This window comes from Coptis chinensis, chromosome 4 (genome assembly GCF_015680905.1).
Source record: "Coptis chinensis isolate HL-2020 chromosome 4, ASM1568090v1, whole genome shotgun sequence".
Lineage (NCBI taxonomy): Eukaryota > Viridiplantae > Streptophyta > Magnoliopsida > Ranunculales > Ranunculaceae > Coptis > Coptis chinensis.
The window spans coordinates 18,659,297-18,682,552 of record NC_141459.1 but is presented as its reverse complement, the minus strand read 5'-3'; the positions used below and the strand labels follow the sequence as shown (position 1 = coordinate 18,682,552).

At 34.9% G+C, this 23,256-nt stretch overlaps 2 long non-coding RNA genes across 3 annotated transcripts; both read left to right on the top strand.

Annotated features, from left to right (window-relative positions):
- Window positions 1-6,454: 6,454 nt before the first annotated feature.
- Window positions 6,455-7,435, top strand: LOC147502358 (uncharacterized). The gene is made up of 3 exons (XR_015220168.1): window positions 6,455-6,609; window positions 7,143-7,225; window positions 7,394-7,435. It is a non-coding gene; the product is annotated as an uncharacterized LOC147502358 (long non-coding RNA).
- Window positions 7,436-9,565: 2,130 nt separating this feature from the next.
- Window positions 9,566-13,502, top strand: LOC147502357 (uncharacterized). 2 transcript variants are annotated; one of them, XR_015219983.1, is made up of 4 exons: window positions 9,566-9,623; window positions 11,853-11,933; window positions 12,751-12,857; window positions 13,066-13,502. It is a non-coding gene; the product is annotated as an uncharacterized LOC147502357 (long non-coding RNA). The 2 variants fall into 2 exon arrangements; XR_015219982.1 differs by having other exon boundaries at window positions 11,853-12,857.
- Window positions 13,503-23,256: the final 9,754 nt, after the last annotated feature.

Sequence of the window (23,256 nt, the reverse complement as noted above, 5' to 3'; positions counted from 1 at the left end):
ACCTAGCTATGATGGTTGGTTGGTTGTTAAACTTCTTACCGTCTCAATATAAAACAGATGGTATAGTTTGGGACTTTGGGCTCCAAGACCTGATCCTTGTATATATCTTAAATCCTGTCGGCTATTAAGCACACAAATCTGCATCGGAAGTCGAGAACCATGAACTTCCGTTAGTACAACCTCTTGGTCGAAAGTGTCCAAACCTGGTCACCCTGTTGTCACTCGCAAGAACTAAAAGTACATTTTACATCTCAAGTTAAGCATTAGGGTTAATACTTAGTAGATTTTTATCTATTTTCATCTTACAAAAATCTTATAAAAGGAGCTTATAATCATATGATGTGGTACCATGATCCGCCACTTCCAATATCTTCTTTTATATGGTATGAAATGTGACATACACTATTTTTGGCTAGTCACAGGTAAAATGATGCAAGAGGCAAAAGAATGCACGATTCATCATTTATATAGATTCCAAATTGCAAAACCGGAGTGTGTTTTGATTACTGCGGCCGAAGTTATCTTGTAGGCAATCGCTGTTGAGCCGGTGCGACTTGCGGCGAGGTGAAGATAGTCTGTAGGTGCCAAACATTGGAATGTTGAACGCGTTTCATCCCGTCTCGGTGCATGCCGGTAATATTGAATTGAAAATGTGAACGGCGAATAAATATGAACCATTTCGTTATTTTTCATCGCAGCAGATCTTGCACCATTCAATTAGTTAACAATTGTTTACCAAAAAAAATAAAAAATAGTTATCAATTGTGCTCATATAATAAATTTTAATTTGATGTGCAAAAACAATGTTTTACACCATTATCATGTTCTTTGGTCTTTACTAATTATTTTAGAATATCTCATATATTGTTTTCGTGACTACATGGTATTGAAACACACATGAACTTTGGCAATAATATGGAATTTGCAATTTCTTTAATTGAAGTCAATTGAGAGGCAAAAGGATGCACATCCGTAGAGACATTCCGCCCTGGATGTACAGCTGAAAAATTGCTCGCCAACGCCAATCATTTAAGGAAAAACTTATATTTGAGTACCAAGGTTCATCAACATGTACATTACAAGAATGGTGTTGAACAATTGTTATTAATAAGAATATGGAAATCTGAACGTGAATAAATGTGAATTGTGCGGTTATTAATTTGTACACATACAGATTATATCAATTTTTTGGGCGGGTTAAAATCTTGATTAGTACATTCGGATGACATTATTCAATATAACTGGTGTGGGTGTCTTATAACCCTCTAACTATTTCAAAAAGAAAAGATAATGGGTATTTTGTTCAATTCTCCGAGTGCCGCATACAACGATTGTGCAAACTCTTCAATTATTGGGTACAATTGTTCTCCGACAACATTTGTATGATTAAACTGGATATCCAATAAAATATTGTTTTGATTCAAAAATAATAATAATAATAATAATAATAAATAAATAAATTAAGGATGATCTTGGACATACCTAACAAAACTCTTTGGTACCCCAACTTTAAAATAAATAAATAAAAATGATTTTAAACACATTTAGCTTCCTAAATTACCATTCTTTTTTATTAGACGTACTCAAGATATTTATTGACTAAAACAAGTCATTTACTCTACATGATCCAGAAGAAAAAGACCGTGTTTTTTTTTCCCCTCCAATAACCTCTTATTCTTTTATCTCATCAATAAACCTAATTGGCAAGTCTTTTTAATCATAATAAACTAGCATTAGTCGAAATTCTTTTAATCACGCCAGTTATTAAGTCTTTCTCTCTTACCTGCACTTAAATAATTAAATAGCAAGTAAATCACAAAACCGCATACGTAATACTTAACAAGGAAGAGCCTAGAGGTAAAGAACGGATGGATAGGATATAATAACTAATAAGAGAGAGGACAAAAAGACCAAAACAATACTTTTTTTTAGCACAAACCTACCAAATTCATTAACAACCAAAAGACTGTCATTGACAAAAAAAAATGATAGTCTTTTGTCAACAACACTTAGTTAAGTGGTACAAAGTGTTTTCTTTGCAAAGGGTTGACATACATGGCCGAGAGGGAGTAGGAAAGAAGATCAGGACAACTAAGGTTGGGATAAGTGGTTATTGATAGTTGATACTATGAAGATTTATTCAATGTTTGTGGAGTGGAGTTTACATTATGATTACGGCAATGATCACTTAGATACAACTGAAAGTACCAAACAACTGAAAGCTTGAATAGAGATTTACTTCTCTCTTATTGTAAGCATGGTTTTCTGCTTTCCAAGTCATTTGTGGCTCTCAATGATGTTATAGACTTGACCCTCGCGATGCCCACTATACTTATTTTGGCGAAGTTGTTAACTTTTCCTTGACATTAAATGGATAAGCTCTTGATCTCAAATTTATAACTGATTTGAGATGTTTTGAAGCTATCACGTAAGGTTGCAGAATTAAAGAGAATAGGGGCTGCAGAGCAAAACAGAGGAACCCAAACTCAACAGAGAATGAAGTTATCCTGATTTGTGAATGTCCCGATTTCATCATTGAAAGAGAGCGAGTAATTTCCAGTGAGAAACTAAATTAAATCGTCATCGGTCCCAAACAAAAACCAATAACAATTTACATGTAACTGGCTCTCTTCGGGATCACATAAGATCAACACAGTTTTCAAGTATATATTTTAGGGGTTGGCAATCTGCCACTCACATTTGTTGACTCAAACCACATCTAGATATTCATCTGGCTGACCGGCGATTATATGTGTTTATTCCTGTTGCTTTATAAGTGTATGCATATTCAACATTTGGGGTCTCTAAGTGTGTTGTATAAGTGTATGTATATTCAACATTACATGAATACAAATGATAAGCATGTCTCTCCTCGGAAGTTCTTGGACAAACTTTTTTTCCTTTTGGAACTATTTCACACACAACCAATTTCCTTACTTATTGATCTCTCAATGTATTTAGCATAAACCATCTTACAAGATTGCAGTGCTCTAGTTCTACGTTTGATCTGATCCTTAACATGCCTGCAACAGAAGGCCTAACCTCCGCAAATGAAGTTTGGAAAGATATGCTAACACCTTACTTAAGGTCTTTGGATAGACAGGAATGCAGATTGGATACAAAATACTGAAAGATTTTCACTAAAAAAAAGGAACTTACTGACCATTATGATTGCAAACCAGATGCCTAGAAGAATCATAAGGGCCTTTCCAAGAGAGATTCATGAGGCTCAGGTTCAGTACCCAGATAGACGAGATAGAAGAAGAGAGAGTTCTAGCGACCTTATGGGGGTGTATCAAGAGAAGATAGCACAAGCTCGGTTGGTCGTAGAAATGAAACAGTTTTAGCTAGTGAAGCTTTAAGAGATTGGGGAAGTAGTCCTAAAAATAGACTCAACGCTGGAGACCGACAACAGGACTATGAAAGGTGGTTATTTAGAAAGAAACGAGCTATAAGCCCATTTCTCCCTAGACTTTGATCTCATTTTAGGACTCTCACTTTAGATTGGACCTTGAAGGTAAAAAATCGTGTTCTAGGCCATAAACTACCATAAACGAATAGGCGTGGGAACAGTAGCTTCTACAAGGAACCGAATGCAAAAGAGATAAAGCAAAATAGGCACATGGAAAGTATGCTTGCAGCCTTGGCTTGAAGAATCTGTTTCTACGAGTGGAGTTCACCATGGCAGAGTGATCTTCTTCCTATTGATCAAAAGCGCCACGCTGTTTTAGAATTCTAAGGCTCCCCCAGCATCTCAAGTGATTAGGCGGGGACAGGATTCGAACCTGTAGTTTTCAAGTCATGAGCCTGATGAGTCGACCAATTCCTCTACCCCGCTTCTTCCCCTTCTATTCCCACCTAGGTCCCCGGCTTTGGTTGCTTGGCCGGGATAGAACCAGCGCTTAGTAAGTGGCGTCGGTGCTCCATTTGTTAGGTTGGAGCTATGAAGAGGTGCTCCTAGTTACCAAATAGCTAGTTCGTTTACCCGCTTGCTCGCTTCCAACAGTGAAAGTCAGGATAAGATCTTAGACCGTCGGAGCTTTCGTGAAAGTGAGTTTGGGAAATGGTTTCTTGAACACCTTATTTCACATAATAAGGTTGTTGCAACCATTTCTTTGTCGCTTTTTATTAATCGTTGAATCACTAGATCATCTCAATTCTCAATAAAATAAATCCTTATAGGAATAAATTTTCCAAAACTGTCTCTAATATATGCGGTTGGAACAACTCAAAAGAGAATAAGGTACAATATATCTACAAACCAAAAAAATACGTTACCCCTACTCAATGAATGAACACCTCGGACACATTTTTTTTTTTTGTCTCCCAGGACATTAGACAGTCATCTTGGGATGTGACATGATGATCAACAAATTCAAATCGTTCCCATGAATGAGTCATAGATAGTTATTTTTAGTAACATACAAAAGAGCTGATAATATATGGATGAACTTGCAAAAAAAAAAAGGGCTTACAAGAAGACTGAAGCCAGTAACATTGGTAAGCGATGTGGCAAATAAGATTAACTTCACCACACCAAATCTGTGTTTGCAAGGCTCGAAAGATTTGATTTTTTTTAATTTTTTATTTTTTTTTTTTAATTTTTATTTATTAATTTTTTTTTTATTTATTTATTTATTTTTTTTTTTTTTTTTTTTGTATCTCGATAGAAGATAGAGCAGGGAAGACAAAGAAGAACGGCGAAAAGAAATTTTCACAAAAAAAAAACGGGTCCAAAAAACGAAAGACGTGTTATTATTATTATTATTATTGTTTTAAATCTTTTTGCCTTTATTTGGAAATACCCCGATTAATTTGGGTACATTATTGGATTGAGTTAGTTATTGGGTATGACAAAACTTTAAGATAGTTATGGGGTACGGGAGTGTTTCTATGGGTGTGTCCAAGATCACCCTAAATTAATGGAAAAAAATGTTAAAAACGTCATTGATGTTATGAAATCTATGGGCTTGGATGCCCACCATTGATCTGTGTTTATCTTGATAATCTTCTATCTGGTGTTTATCCTGATAACCCTCTATCTAGTATTTATCCTGATAATCCTTTATCTTGAAAAGGAGGTTACCTAGTTGTATATAAAGGTAACATTCTCCTATGTAGACTTACCTCAATGAATAAGAATTCTCTCAATGATTCAATACATGTTAAGTTAGTGTTAAATCAGTGTGATATTTTCTCCAAATCGGTTTAATTCTAACACGTTATCAGTACGATAGTCTCTAGCTTTGGATTAAATGTATGTGTTTTACTTACGATTATTGATATGATTAATCACTCTTTTCCTTGTATAGGTTATTGTTATATAGGTTATTGGGTATGATAAGAGGTGCATTATTACATTATCTTTCATTGTAATATATTATTGTCTAGATTGCCTCTAATGCACACACACTAAGAGTTAGTATGTGGAGCCGAAGGTGACAATAAATTGAGCTTCAATTAAACTTCTGCTAATCATATATATTGGTGTGAAAAACAATAGTTGTCTTTACTTTTTGGATTAATACGGTTTTTATTCGAGATTTAAAAAGGTTTATTGTAATTCACTAAATATATGATTAGAAGATAGACCGCCACCAGGCCGTAAGGCATGAGCTAAAATATTGTGCTTGACAATTCATGAGTTTAATAAGCTCTTGGTTTTTATCTCTATTAGTAAAATACACCATAATTAACCTGGCATTTTAAATTAGACCAGCCTTTTTTCTACCACCTAATACCCCTAATTTAATACAAAAAAATATTATTCAATGTCTTTAAAAAGGACTATTTAGGTCATTTAATTTTGTATTTCCATTTATACCCTTCAATTACAACATACGAGGACAAAGGAGTTTTATGTAAATTAAGGGCAAAACCAAATCCACGCCTCTATATTGACATGTACGCGGTTTTGCCACTTAACTACCATTAATACCGCTTCAATTACCATTAATACCCACTTAACTATCATTAATACCGAAGTTCTTCCAACTTCCTCTCATTTCTTCATGGGCGGAGGTAGGCCTTTTTGTTTCCAAACACAAACCGATACCCCTTGACACTCTGTTCCTCCGGTTTTGGGTTTCTTCCGCAATCGAGATAGATTTTTAAGTTGTCGATTTCAGTCAGCGTTTCTATTTTACATAATTTGAAAGATTAAGTGAAAAAACAAGAGATAAGATAGAGAAAAAGCACCTCTTTGATCGCGGCCGGCATTGCTTTGCTTGCTTCCACTTCAGAGCTAGGTATAAGAGAATAAGTGGCGGTTAGCTTACCTTTTTTTCCTTGGAGAGCTGGTGACGGACATACTTTCTTTTAGCCGAGCTCGATCCAGTAATTCTGCTCATTTTGGATCGATCTTGAAATGGCTCTTAACGAGAGACGATCTAGCCCAACTTCAGAGTTTTGGGATTTAGGTGGCGTAAGCGACATAAGCTCCCTCGTGCAAGTTTGTAGGTCACGGACTTGTCATTGTGATGCATAAATTTGCATTGAAAGGTTGGAAAATATGAGAAGAAGATATATTAAGAGCAAGTTGTGTGCAAAGATTTGGAAGCAAAGTAGGCAAGGCCCGTTAGACGCGATTCATCCAGCAGTGCCCATGAGGTTAGTACATAATCTTTCAGTAATGTTTTTCCATGAAATTCAACTAAGCACAATCACCAAATTAAAGTAATGCATTACCACTCCAATTAAATGCCTTTTTTCTTAATGGCTGGAATGCTTTTGCTCATCGATTTTTATTAACTTCCCACCCACAATGAGAGTGTATGTATCTTTTAAAAAACGTTTATAGAGTAATCCATTGAATGCAAATGTTCTTAATGAGAAATTGATTTGACGAGTTACACTATCGTATAATGAAATATAAGAAATTAGGCATTGAGGCTTTAGAAAACAAGATAACAGACACAAACGTTGTGGAAAAGAAAGTATGGTTATTGCTTATTGAACACAATTTGAAAATCATGTCTGTTTCGCTTTACAAGTTACATAATTTGAAATCGGGTATGTTGTTCTTCTCTCTATCCCTAGCTTAGTTGTTGGATTTGTTTTTCGTCAAGGTTTTTTTGTTGGTTGTTGAGATTTGGAAGTTGGAGAACCATAATGATTCAAGCTAATATTTTTCTTTACTTTAGTCGATTTGCAGATTCCATCTCAACCAGTTCACTATCTGTTGTGGAAAGTTCTTCCAGTTGAATGGATTTTGTGCCCATAAAATGTAAGTTATTTCTCGCATTGTTAATGAAAAGTGGCCATGTAAGAAAAAAATAGAAGGAAACTTTGTGTATAGTATTAGCATCATATGAGCATATATATAATCTAGCTAACCTGTAGAATTTAATTTTATTTGTTCAAGCTGCTAATGTACAACTCCATACATTTGAAGGAAAAGGAGAGGCATGACCTGCAAAACATTTTCACGATTGAATTTGCGGACTGAAAGCATATATCTTAATCGTATGAACAACGCTTCAACTTTATTTTTGTGAAAGCTCCTTATGCAAATGGTAAGTCTTTACTGATACTACATACATACTATATTACTTTGATTCTCAGCTACATAATAAATATTAAAAGTAACTTACAAATTGTGTCCATTTGATCGGAAGAGTATGGACCTGTTTCTCGACTTTGACATGGTTTTCTGGCTGTTGAGGAGCAGAAGATGCTGAAGTGGGGGAGAATGGATCATATACTTGGTTTCCACTAGGAGACAGAGCTGGCTTAGCAGATGAGAAAGTGAGGTTATGTTGGTTTGGCACCAAGAAACTACCTGATCGTATTATTGAGAATTTGATTGATTCTGCTGCAATTGCAATGAATTCATCATTTTGGGAGGAAATGGTGCAGGAAAATTAGGTCTTTGTGGTGTTTGTGTAAGGCTTTGTGGTCCCATATGCATGCCTAAAGTTGTTGGTGAAACGAGATTCAAAAACCTTGGTGGATGTGTGGGAGATGGAACTTTAAATTGAGATTGAAGTGCCTGATTCCTCGGTCGAGTACCTGGAAACCTTTGCATGACAAGCTGTTGTTCTGAATTCTGCAGAGCTGGTCGATAAGATGGTGTTTGAAGCGCCGAAAGGGGCAGCACTATTCTATTTAGTTGCATTGATGAACCTTTTAACAGTTGATCACTCACTCGAATCGCCTCGAGAAACTGCTACTGCGACTCCAAGAGGCTGAAAAGTTAAATCACCGAGCTTCGGTCGTTGGGGTCTTGGTGCTGTAGCTGGAATACTTTGGGGACTACTCATTGGTGGCTTTAAGGATGTGAAACTAGGTAGGCTTCGAGATGGAATTCACGTTTACTGATTGTTGTGAAGGAACTAGAGTAGACCCCACTATTAATTGGTAAGGTGTTGGCCCTATTGGCCCAACTGTTTGCGTAGGTGCCAAAGGAGAAGACTGGTTCATAGCCGAGGGTGGCATCATCGAAAAAGGTGTTTGTAAAGGTCCTAAGGTGGATGGAGGCACACTTGAAGGTACGAGATCTTTGGGATAGAGGCGACTGGTGCATTGGCTATAGGAGTTGATGCAGACCTTTGATGTATTACAAAAGAAAATTTTGGGCCTGTGCGGTATGATTACCGGGTGGTGTATTGGTAGTTGGCAGTGGAAGTTCGAGAAGGAAAGCTAGCGGGACCCACTATATTACCGAAGGTCCTCTGGATATATTTCCTACGCATTTGATGAAGCGATCACCAATGCCATTAGAGGTTGTGAAACTAACGGAAGTCTTTTAAATAGATCAATTGGTTGTCTTTGGAGTAGGTACAATTTGAACCGCACCATATCGAGAAGATGCTAATGGTCTATAAGGTGGTTGCCGGATGGAGCGATCAACAATGGTTGTGGACAAATGAGAGGAACCCATGGTGCAGTCCAGTAGTCCTTGGTTGATGTGGCAATTTTGATAGAGCACCTATGCTAAACAATATATATATATTAAAATAACTCGTATATACATATATTTATAATTAATTTTAAAAATACCCTATCTTACGATACACGATACGATATGCAAAAAAATGGAAAACGATATATTATACGGTTTGACAACTATGCTCTCCTCCATTAAGTTCGTAAGATATAAGAAAATTTGGTGTGTCGTGTGTTTTGTGCAGTCTGCCTTCTTGCTTTTCATTAAATTCACATCTTGATACATTTAATTTTTTTTTTAGTTTTGTTTTCTCTTTGAGATATAAGTGACTTAATTTTCAAATCTAACCTCAAGGGTGCCAACTTTTGCCATAATAGAAAGTCACGACATTCCCAATTTGTGAAGGGTTCATTGTCCTATTTGTATATGATCTCTGTCTTGGTTTCGAATGTTATTTATCTCTTTCTGTTTGGTTATGGTGGACTATTCTAACAATTGACCTTTGCCTCTTTGCAAGCAAATAACCTTATACTGGCGTCGGCGTCAAATGCGTGACATTGCATGACGAAGGAACGATTGGAATTATGGGATTTGTCCAGCAATTCATCTTCTCGAGGTTGATGTGGGAAAAAATCGGCACTGGCTTCGTGCGAAGCTTCGAGGAACTGAATGCTTATTTGTTTTACTTTCCACCAATACAACCAAATTAACCAAGGAACTACTTTCCAACTTTCAGGTATTTCTTCCACGTCTTCTCCTATTGTTGTATCTCCGATGGCTCGAGGTTGACCTTCCATATATAATAAACTTTTTGCGCAAGAACTTGAGAGTTAAATTGTATACATTCTCACTTGAACCCAGAAATTTGAAAGAACTGAACTTCTAAGCTGCATTTCTCTTTCTATATAATTCATGACATTTTTCATATGCTTATCACTTGCACAAATCCCATAAATTTTGTTATATAGTAAACTTGCAACTGAAGTGCTTGAAGTCAAATTGGATGCCTTTGTACTTGAACAATATATTAAAGGACCCAAAATGTTTCGATGCATTCTTTAGAAAAAAAATTCATAGTTAACAGATGTGCTTATCACACATAATTTCGTTACTTTAGTGCTTTGTTGGTTTTGTGTGATTTTTGCTCAATTTGCATATTGCAACGATGTTCTTTTGTCCTGGAACACTCTACACATTAGTGTTTGATAAAGATATTGATTCTTGTGGCTTTCAACTCATTGCACTTCTTTAAAGATACATTACCAATGGTGCTTGGTATGTCTCACGAATTTGTTCAGATTATCTACACCACTAACACTAAATCACAAGCTAACAAGTTCGCCTAGGCAGTGTTTAAAGAAGTGCATCTAAGCCTCAGAGGTGCTTGAAGCTTAAGCCTCAATATTTAAAAATAAAAAAAATGGATGGAAAATGGACATTGATGGTGGAAGTTTGGGATTCTAATAGAATGAGATGTTTTAATGCTCAAAACATAATCTAATAGTGAGTTTTTAATCTTTAAAGAAGTTATGAGGGGTTAAATTTTTAAAAAAATGAAAGAAAAAAAGTAATAAGAATATGTGTGAGGCTTAAGCAGTTAATCATGAATGCGCTAAACCTATAAGAGGCAAGTGCCTTAAGGCACGCCTTGAGGCATAAACCTCGGTGCATTATTTAAAACCTTACTCCAAGAAATGGCTGTGTATTAAATTTATAGCAAATCATATTGATGTTATGACTTATGAGTTTATTGGAACACACTGTCACTCACAATTTAATTACGTTTGATTACTAGATCTGATTTTTTAGATTTATGTTCTCTGCTACGAAGGCTGGCTATAATAGCTGCAAATGCTTGTGTTTGCCTGGGTCTATTTTGAGCTCACTTTTAGATTTCCTATTCAAGGTTTTATAGAAAGTGAATTTTATGAAGTGGTGGAAAGCATTACTACAGGTGTAACATATCTATATTCCGATAAAACAATGTTTGAGTAGCTTCTTCCTCGATCTCTAGCTTTCTTTTGATAGGTCAATTTGTTTAACTGTTTCTTGAGCTCTCTGCTCATTCTATCTTGAATCAGTAGTGAATTGTATATCAGTTATGTCTCCCGGACTCTAGGTGAAATGCCAACCTTACTAGGACCTCTGATTATTATCAATTAATCGCCTAATGGGTTGAACTAAGGGTTCCAACTAATATGTGAATTTGAATCCAATAATAATACTTGATAACTGAACTTGAATACAAGGTATTCAAGGTTTTCTGATATGTGAATATTGCCATCATATAATATCATATTTAGGCTGCTATGTTTAACTAATAATACCTTTTAAGATAAGGGTGTTGATGGTGGGATTTAAGACAGAAGCTAAAAAAATGTGATTTATTGTTACTAATGCCATTACATTTGGTCACAGGTAGCATGCATACAATTAGATCAATGCTATGCGCGTGCCCTATCGTCAAACGAATTATACTATACCAAATTTTAAATGCAATACGTTGACTAATTTTTTTCATTGTCTTATGAGTAGGAGATTTATCATGGACAAGTGAACAACTTGTGGTATGCATACTAGCAGAACCAAATGGTGTCGCCTTACACCGGTTGTTGAATTTTTTTTTGCACATGATACTAACATGCATGTGACCTACTAACACAATAAGAGTTTTTTTGGTCAATCAATTGGAATGGGTTGTCAATCAGTCCTGTCATACTAAGATCAGTCCTGTCATACTAAGAGTTGTTAATTAGTATGAGTGAATTGGCTTGCATTTCAAGATTAGCTTGCATTTCTCTATTTTTAACAAGGGGATTAGTTTGCATTTCAACATTATTTTACATGGATTCATGTACCAGCGGGGTGCTTATTTGAACATAGGCTACTATACTTATTTCAGTTTAGGATCCAAAGTTTTTTGTAACATATATACTTTGATAAACCTTTTTTTTTTTTTTTCCAGGCGTCTTGGATTGAGAATCCTTTCTAAGGTAGAATGAACCATATTGTATTATCATTCCAATTAATTTCAAAGGCGTGAACGGTAAGTATCTATTTGTTATATGCGCTTTTACAGTTCAGAATTTACTTATATTGTTTGTATGCAAAAAGGTAAAGGATTGTTGTAATGAAGTTGCAACTTTGGTATCATGTCAAGTATAAGGTGGAGAAGTACAATTCACTAGAATTGTCCTAGCACGTATGGCCAAGACTCATGGACTCTTAAAAGTAATCATTAAAGGATTCCCAACAGACAGTTGGTGACTCTTGCAGAGAAAGCTATTAGGTTGTCAAATATTGTTTTTATAATTTAGAAGGAAAGAATCACTAGCTAATAGGTGCATTAGCATGTTACTTGGGGGAGGATCTTTGTGTGAACAATGGTCTCTTTCATTTTTTAGTGTCTAATAATTATTCATACATGTATATTGCTATAATGGCTATCACGAGCCACGACAAGTTTCAAGAGTAGTGATCACTCTGCTTTATGTTTTGATTATTTCTTCTAAGTATCGAGATCAATCATATCTCTCCTCTTTGGTTAGACTGTAAAGTAACTAAGTCGTATCCACCTCCTCATGCCAACAAGACTTTCTTGCAGTGTATTCTATGACCAAATCAGTCCTTTAGTTTTTTCAGTTGTTACTATGTTCTTATTGTGCTTAGAAGGATAGGTTGGGTGCATGTACTTCTGCTTACAAATTGAAAGAATATAGGAGATGATTAATAGAACTGACTTGAAGATCCAGCCAATTATGTATTTCTGTACTATTTTTAAGATTGTTTTTACTAGACTATGCAGTAAATAATTAATTTACTCAATGTGGTTGAGGGAAGTGACTTTTTTGTGTATGTTGTAGGGATATCGATAGTAAGGAATATTAGTGAGCTCCCACAGAGTGACCATGGGAACGAACGACTATCACACATGACAGTTGCAGGTTCTATTCTACATGGGATGAAAGAGGTTTGTGCTAATCCTTCGTAGAGTTAAGTTTTTGTCTGATTGGGTCTCCTTTGACAAACATATTGAAAGTAAGCATATAAGCTCTGTGTATAGTATGAGTTATAAACTGAGGTATGCCAACTGAAAGTTTATCTCTAAAAACTGACATCTATAATTGAATCCTTTTTGCTCCCCTTACCCAACTATATCTGTTCCTTTTGATTTTCAGGTGGAAGTATGGCTTCAGACATTTGCTCCGGGTTCACGAACGCCCATTCACAGACATTCTTGTGAAGTGGTTTTCATTGTCTTGAAAGGGAGTGGTGCTTTTTTTCTTGCCTCCAGTTCACATGGGCCGAATCTAGGAAAGCCACAAGAGTTTCCTATCTTTTCAAATAGTACATTTCATATACCTGTGAACGATGTTCATTAGGTAAATACCCGTGGAACGATTTTAAATTGGTGAAATAGGATATGTTAACTTCTCTAGCTCTTAAACCTTATTGCCTTAGCAAGATCCTCATAGGAGTTAAATCTGGGATTTACGCAATGTAATCTATCCAATTTTAGTTTACGTAAATGTGGATCGTTAAACTCATTCCAATGTAAATTAATCTTGGTTATGTCCCATGAGGCCATTACATTCATATTGATCTCTTCCTTGTGAGGAGCTGGCGTGAGATTTTGATTACGTGATAATCCAATTTGCAAACATAAAATTGACCAAGGACTATTATCACTTGAGCGCTTTGAAGCACAAAGTTAGATACCCATAACCCAAGTACCCAATCAATATGGTTAAGCTCACCACGAATAAATTAGAGGGTTCCAAAAGTAAATTTGTTTCATGACTAAATTAAGTTTTCGTTGTCTACGTTCTACAGGACATGTCATCATGCCAACCGACATTGCGAAATACCAAAGCCAATGTCTTCGGTTAAATAGAAGCAATTACTCAAGACTACCTCTCCAGTTTAGGCTCATTGAGCGTGCCCAATTTACCTAAGGGTTGGATACTGATTTCAGTAAATAACGTTACATAAATGCTTTTGATGCACTAATCTTTTATCTTTGTCGTTTGCAATGTGCACTTGCTACGATGAGAGGCTCAAAGTATATGTTATTTGGAGCTATACTTAAAATTTTATTACTTAGGTATGCCTGGAAATCAAATAGGAATAAAGTTTCATTCAATTCAAAATTTAAACGGCTGCCAGTGTGTCTGCTCAGACGTAATGTCAATTGTAAGTGTGCTCACCCAAATTATGTTTACACTTTTCGACAAGTTTTGTTTAACATCGCGTGCATAGCACGTGCATCTTGCTAGTCTCAATAATTGAAGTAGAAGTGGAGAACTGTTCAAGCAAAAGAAAGTGTAGCTACAGGGATTGGAGTAGTTGACACAGTCGTTTTGGTTGACCTTCTTGACGTATAGGTCAGGGGTGTAAACGTTATGTTTACTTGTTTATTTTTGTATCGATTGAGTTGCCGCAACTACATGACATTAAGCGTGTTGATAGTTGTGGTTCACGTTCTAGGAATTTGTGAGTCCGACTAGCTTAGAATCACATGGGTAATATATGGTCTATTTGGTTATAGAATGATTACTCTTGTGCATCTTTTTTTTTTTTTTTATTTATTTCATTCATACAAAATCGTATGATTTTGAAATTCGGAATGTTGAGACACTCTCAACGAAAAACGGTTATAATTTTCTGCTCAAAGCCGGATTTGCGAACCGTTTTTGCATTAGAAAGCTAACTCAGAGATGTTTCTAGCAGTGTGTGGTGTGAAGCCTAATTCGTCCTGAGCTAATTCAGTTTTACAGTTCTTTATGAACTAATTTCTCGCCGGATAGAAAAACGTGGTAATCCAATTTTTCAATCGGATAGGTATCGTATTCCTTACCAACTCTATGCAATTCTTTGTTTTATATTGTGAGATGGATTAAAACATAGAATTACATGCTAGGGTTTTTAATTTAAGGAAATTTCTTTTCTTTTCATTTTGTTTTTTTTATGTATACTATTGAACAATAATGCAGACCCTAAAGTTTTACGATATATTTGGAACCCGAAGTTCAAAGATCTATTTTTTTAGGAACCTGAAGTTCCAAGAATTAAATTGTTCGGAACCCGAAGTTCTAAAATCTTTTTTTTTTTAGGAACCTGAAGTTCCAAGAATTAAATTGTTTGGAACCCGAAGTTCCAAAATCTATTTTTTTTAGGAACTTGAAGTTCTAAGATCTATTATTTTTAGGAACCTGACGTTCCAAGATCGTCTGGTTGACTATATCGACTTGGTCAGGTCCAACCCATAAGGACTGGTCCGGTTTTGGCCCATTACAGTGGTCATTTATGTAGGCCCAATTCGTTTTTATAGCTATTTTGTTTTCAAGAACTTGAAGTTCTAACATAAATAAGGACTTGAAGTTCAGTATGAGAATCCAAATAGCAATGGGCAAGTTTGATGAGCAAACTTTCATAATTGGAATGATTTATTTAGTTAATTATATTTTTATTACCAGTTCATGGAACGTTTACAGTTAATATTGTGTTCTCTTCATGGAGTGTCTAGGCCTTGATTGTCATTAATATTTTGAATTTCCTTATTATGAATCTCAAGTTTTATTTTTCTTAATATACTTGTGTTAGTATCAATCTTTACAAATTTATTTTGCTTTATGTTAAAATGTATGGATATATAAATGGAGAAAAATATTATGGATATATATCCAGTAAACTATACCCATAAATGAGAAAGACATTGTGTATCATATCTAACGTTGGGAGCAAGAAGCTCACTTAGATAGTGTATTACATAATTGTCAATTTAATAAGACAGTATTCCCGTCGTTAGGGGGAGAACAGCAATGGTTGCTCTAAGGAACGATGTGAAGCAACTTAGATCACGTCCTCTGTCTCATTAAGGATCCAAACAATGAATATGACTATATGAGATAAGGAGAATGATACACTTGCAAACGGTTGTAGAGAAAATGCCTAAGTATTTAATGATATGGTAAAAGTAACCATGAATGTGCCAGCCATAATTGATGTTCCATTTGGACGGGGTCCAAACATGGCGGCAAATGAATCTACTATACACTAAAAGCGTGGTAGACCTATAGGATCCAAAGAGAGTGCTCCTAGGAGAGGAGAATTGAGGAACCATCTTGTCCAAATAATAGCCAGGTAATGGCTGGAGCTCCATAAACAAATAATGAAAATGTGCAAATATCCAAATTCACTGAAATGCCTATATATGGTTGCCCATGGAGAGGCACAGGTACCTGAAAATGAAGAGATCGATCTCAATATTCCATGCATATTCAGGTGAATTGTGGGATATAAAAGCACTTGTCATGGATGACATATTTCGCTATGGTATAGCTATTGGAACATCAAAGGACAATGATGAAAAATAAATGAACCACGTGTTTTGTCGACAAAGGAAAGATTAGCCAATCTGAAATTTGTTATTCAAGCATAATTAAACTCTTTCAATAAACGTGGTGTATTTGGACCTATAGTACAAAACCCAAAAGGTGTTAACCCCAGAGGTTACAAATGGGTGTTTGTTCGAAACTAAACGAGAAAAATGAAATTTCGATATAAGGCACGTCTTGTGGCACAAGGTTTTCTGCAGAAACCTGGGATTGATTATGAAGAAACATACTCTCCTGTTATGGACGCTACAACTTTCATATATCTAATAAGTTTAGCAGTTTTCGAAAGCTTAGATATGAGACTCATGGATGTAGTAACTGCCTACTTGTATGGGGACATAGACAAATATATTTACATAAAAATCCATGAAGGATTTGGTTTGCCTGATGCAAAATCAAGGAGTACGTACTCAATTAAACTAAGATGTTTATTGTATGGTTTGAAACAATCCGGAAGATTGTGGTACAATCGTCTTAGTGAATATTTGTCTAAGGAAGGGTATGCAAACAATGAAATTTGCCCATGTGTCTTCATAAAGAAATCTTTAAATGGATTTGCAATACTAGCTGTTTATGTGGATGACATAAATTTGATTGGAACTCCGGAAGAGCTCGAGATAATTGCTCAATACCTAAAGAAGGAATTTGAGATGAAAGACCCTGGGGAAACAAGACTTTGTCTCGGCTTGCAGATCGAGAGAAGTTCTAGTGGTGTATTAGTCCACTAGACTAATTACACCGAGAATGTTTTGAAACATTTTCATATGGACAAGGCACATCCATTAAGTACCCCAATGGTCGTCCGGTCACTGAATACAGAGAAAGACCCATATCGCCCCAAAGAAGAAAATGAAGAAGTATTGGGTCCTGAAGTACCATACTTGAGTGCAATTGGTGCATTTATGTATCTAGCACAATACGTGCACAAGATCATACATTGCATTTTCTATTAGTTTCTTATCAAGATATAATTGTGCACATACACTTAGACACTGGAATGATGTCAAACACATATTGAGATATTTTTATAGAATAACTTGTATGAAACTATTTTATTCTTATGGTTCCACTAATGACTATGATCTAGTTGGCTATGCAGTCTTTGGTTATCTATCTGACCCTCAGAAGGGTGACTCCCAAACAAGTATGTATTTCTTAGTGGTAATGTTGTCATTTGTTGGCATTACACTAAACAAACTTTAGTGGCAACTTCCTCTGACCACTCTGAAATTTTAGCTCTTCATGAAGCTAGTCGTGAATGTGTATGGCTAAGGTTATTAATTGGGCATATTCGTAGTTCTTGTTAATTACCTTCTATAACAGGTGTTCCCAACATTATTTATGAGGATAATGCAGCTTGTATAGCTCAGATTCAAGAAGGACTTATAAAAGGAGACAGGACAAAACACATTGCACCAAAATTCTTTTACACTCATCAGCTTCAGAAGAAGAAGCAGATTAAGGTCGAGCAAGTTCGTTCCAATGACAACCTTGCTGATCTCTTCACTAAATCACTACCAAAGCATACATTTCAAAAGCTTATATATGGGATCGGCATGCGCAGAGTTCAGCACCAAGCCATATAAAAACTTGTCTTTATCAGGGGGAGTAATAGAACAGGGGGAGTATCTTGAAGAATGTGTCCCAGGATATATGCACTGTACTCTTTTCCCTTATCTAAGTTTTATCCCACTGGGTTTTCCTAGTAAAGGTTTTAATGAGGCAGTATAAAACAAGTCACAATGATTATGAGTAATGTTGTACTCTTTTTTCCTTTGCTTTGGTTTTTCCCACTGGGTTTTCCTTAGCAAGGTTTTAATGAGGCAACTGTCATTGCATAGTTATAGAGCATCCAGAAGAATGCTACAAAAAGATGCATCCACCATAATTTCTACAATAATGGTGGACATCCAAGGGGGAGTGTTATGAAATCCATGGGCTTATAGGGATGCCCACCATTGATCTGTGTTTATCCTGATAACCCTCTATCTGGTATTTATCCTGATAATCTTTTATCTTGGAAAGGAGGTTACCTAGTTGTATATAAAGGTAACCTCCTCCTATGTAGACATACCTCAATGAATAAGAATTCTCTCCATTATATTCTCTCAATGATTTAATACATGTTAAGTTAGTGTTAAGTCAGTGTGATATTTTCTCCAAATCGGTTTAATTCTAACAATTGATAACTTCAAAATTTGTTATTTCAAAATGGAATTTTCTCACGCTTATGTAGTTATAATTAATTACAACAAAATAGGACAGTCGAGTCCGACTATGCAATAACGGGCTAAGGGATTGCAATCTAAGGCTGTCAACGGGCCAGACTTGAACATGACTTACCTATGTGTAGGTCCAGCCCAAATCGGATTTACATTTAGAAGGCCCAAGTCCAGCCTAGGTCCCGTTGGACATGATTGGATTCGGGCCTAGCCTAGGTCCAATAAGATTACATAGAAATAGTTTATCTTTTTGTTATTTCTCTAAAAATAATTTGAAATAGTGTGTAGCAACTCAAACCCACGCCTTATGTGTGACACTATATCACTAATCCACCAAGCCTCCAACTTTTAATATTAACATAGCTAATAGTAACAATTAAATATTTACTAGTATTTAATTGAAAAAATAACAAAACTATTTTAGTTTTCGGACCGGGCTGTTATCGAACCTAACAGGAGTATGTCCAGAACTGGCCAATGGACTTATCACGCAATATTTAAGTACGTTTTAAGTTCCTACTGATGGGTTCGGGATTCAATCGGTTTCGGACCTGGCCCATCCCATTGCCAGCCTAATTGCAATCCGAATAATTGTTGCAATTAGCAACCCACATGTCCACCATTTAACTACTATTAACTTTTCCATCTCTATTTTTTTTTTTTTTTTTTTTTGCAATAGAGCAATCTAGGACAGTCTATCTTTATAATTGGTATTGCTGTAAACAAAATTATGAATTTTCTAAAAACTCAAAAGCTATGAATGTTCTAATTAAATAAATGATCCTATTGGGGTATGTAGGTAGTTGACTCTGTTACCATTTCTGGAAAGGAAATCCTTGTTTAAACCTTAGTGAATCTTTTATATAATTACTAAATCACAATTGATACTCATGTTGGAAATAAAAAGTAACACTTTAAATTCTTTTAGCAATCCCATTTACCCGTCAAACATTGACATTTTAAAAGTGAACTCTTTCTTTTTTCCTTATAAATACCAAGCTACTCCTTCCTTCCTAGACAAACATACAAAGTTTTAGTTTTAGCAAATAGAGCCATAATTTAGAAATGAAACTACTTTCAACTCTATCTATTCTCTTTCTCGTACTATTTTTCTCCCGTGGTATGTAGGCTTCTCTGTTATATTTTTCTTTACTATTTTTTTTCTTTCATTACTATATTATTGTGTTTATTTTTGTACTCTTACAATTTCAGTTTAGTTAGAGTTTTGAGTCCGAATTTGTTCACCAGCGTGGCCGCTAGTAGAATCTACCAGCACAATGATTATTGGGCAACTTGGCAAATGCTAACTGACTTTTATTTATCTGTATGTATTAACAAAACTCATAAATGTTAATAAATTAAAATAAATAAGGAAAGAAAACTAACTTCCAGAGAAACTAACATAAATTTACACTTTTACTCATCTTCTCCATTAAAACATTTTATTATTTTCTCTTAAGAAATCGAATATTGAACAACACAAAGTTAAAACACAATTTTGTATCGGAAAAACAAATTACAAAATAATCAAGGATATCGATGAAAATGTGAATTCTAGTAGAAACGTACAACTACAATAGCAAAAACTAAGTTTTGAATCTCTCATTTTGATGTTTTTACCTTGGCTTCATAATCACAGAGGGTTAAGTTGTTCCATTAGAAATTTAGAACCGCTACATTGATTAAAACGTATAAAACTTCAAGTCTTTATTGCTTGTACTGGTTTTAGGTTCATACTTCACTGTGTGTATATGTTTTTTTTTTAATAAACACTGTGTGTATATGTTAGGAGTATCACAATAAACCTATTATTTTTCCTTTTAGAAGCTAAATTAAGGTAATGAAAAAATCTCAAATTTGTATTCTTAGAGAATAATATAAGATGTGGGAGATAGGTCAATTCTCGATAAGAGAAAATTGATAATCACAGAGGGTTAAGTTGTTCCATTAGAAATTTAGAACCGCTACATTGATTAAAACGTATAAAACTTCAAGTCTTTATTGCTTGTACTGGTTTAGGTTCATACTTCACTGTGTGTATATGTTTTTTTTTAATAAACATTGTGTGTATATGTTAGGAGTATCACAATAAACCTATTATTTTTCCTTTTAGAAGCTAAATTAAGGTAATGGAAAAATCTCAAATTTGTATTCTTAGAGAATAATATAAGATTGGGTTGGGGGGGGGCGGGATAGCTCAATTCTCGATAAGAGAAAATTGATCCGATTTTCCTTGTTAAACTAGAAATCTTTGCTTTCATTTTTTTTTTCTTTTTATTTTAATCTATCGTAAATACTATGTAATTTTATTGGCAAATGAAAGTCAGCTAGCACTGGCCATGTTGGACCAATTATGGTGCTAGTTAGGAGTATAAAAAAAAACTGTTGACCCATCATCCGGTAGGGTATCCGGTCTTCACCCTCTACCCAAACCCGCACCGACCCGAAAACAAACCCGTCCTGCCCCGCAACCATTTTTACGCGGTCGGGCTATGGGTGTAGGTTCTATGCTCAAAACCGACCCGTCAAGCCGCCCGACCCGCACTGTATCAAAAGCCATTGACCCAACCCTGTTGACCCACACAATTTCAAAACTCTAACTCTAATATTTTTGTATTTTGTTTATATTTTCTTTTAACTTTTATAGGAATTTAGGAGATATGAACACAACTTAATTATGAGTTCAACATCAATTTCAAATATTTAAGTTTGAAAATTGGGTAAATATCAAAAGTTCAAATTCAACTTTTGAATTTTAGAGAAGATGAATCATTCATCCTTGTATTAATTTTGAATTCTTTTAGTTTATATTTTATTATTTTGTACCTTAGATCCTCGCTCCCATTTTCATTTTATCATGCTATGGAAAATAATCAATTTACAAATGGTAAATCACGAGAAAGAAGTTTCAAATTTACAGATATGGTTTTGGGTTCAAGTTTATTTTTATTTATTTTTTTGTTTATTTTTTATTGATATATTGATTCAATTTTTTTTTCTATCTTGTGAATTGAAAATATATTACTTGCAGAATTTTTAAAAAAAAAAGATGGGTGAAATTGGGTTAAAATGATAATTTCCACCCGACCCGAATGACCCGTCCAAAACCCGCCCCGTAAGCTGACCCAACAGGCCGGGTATTGGTACTAAGATATGACACTTAAACCCGCCCCGCCCCATCGAGGACCATTGGATTTGTATCCCCTAGACCCACCCCAACCCGACCCATCACTATTTGACCCAGCCCACCCCGTATTACACCCCTAGTGCAAGTAGACAGCAGTCCACGATGGTGAACAAATTCAAACTCTAGGGTTTTGGTTGCTCTAACAGTTAATTATATATCATTCTAAAATTAGAACTCTATATAATATACCGAATTATTTTTCCGTCTAAGAGTATCATCAACACATCGCCTAATTTTTTTTTTGAAACATCAGTTTTTTTGTCCCCCAAACAGTACAATTGATATGTTACGCACCAACGCAATTATCGTTTTTGTTCTCATTATATGAATGGAACGAGATAACTTATGTCATCCCCAATTATTGTTCTTTTTAAAATATTATATAGTAAATTACATTTGATCTTTTTCTCTAATTTGGGGATGGCTAAACTTATCCCGTTCCAATCATTTCTAAATTTCAACGTATTGTAGTTCAAATTTTAGCAATATAATAGTTGGTATTGCAAAAGGTTTAACAATGCATTGAGGTCAAATGTCTTACAAATTTATCAAAGAATGAAGACGACTTACTACTATCCAGTGTTAGAATAAACCAACACATAGTATCACAGTCCATGAAACTGCAAAAAACACCTTACCTTCCCTGCTATTGGATAATTACTTTTTGGAATTACTTTTTCCTTTTTATTTTCTTTAGTACATGGTATTGAGGTACACATTAACTTTGGTAGTAATGAAAATTAAACTTACAATTGTCCTTTTACAGGTAATATGATTGGAGAAGCAAAAGGATGCATACCTTATGAGGAACCAATTGATGGTTGTACTGACGAGAAGTGCACTAGTTTATGCCAAGAATTTTTAAAAAGAAACTTAAATTTGAGTGTCGAGGAATTTCTACATATGCGTGTTACCCTGAAGGATGTTGACTAATTCCTAATTAACAAGGAACATGGAAATGTGAACGTGAATAAGTACGTAGTAATATTATGGTTATTAATAAAGACAATTAAGTGTTTATCGGAAAAAAAAATGACAATTATGTCAAAATTCATGGTGTAGCAAATGTTGTGTCATCTATCTGCAATCAACTTTATTATTATTTTTTTCCAATAAACAACATATATATATTATATATATTAAACTGATACAGGCAACAAGTTTATTCAAGCACTAGTTTGTAAGCCCGTGCATACACACCGATTTTTTATAAAACTTGCTCAAGAACATATACAAATTTAAGTAACAAAATCATTTTAATTGTCCTTTAAAAACACGCGTTTTTAATTGGGGAGAGATCCCATTGTAATAGTTGACCTAATTTAGAATTGTGATTCTCATTTTAGTAGGAGAAGGATTACCTTTTAGTTTAGAATTGCTAAAATTTCATTTTTCAATAGGGAAAGGAATTCCCATTTTAATAGGCTGATGGCATGGAATTTCAAAGAATTATATGTCTTAGTTGAATTTCCTAATAAATAGTTTTAATTGGCCTTTAAAAAATCCGTTTATAATTGAGTGAGAGATCCCATGATTCTCGTTTTAATAGGAGAATCGAATGAT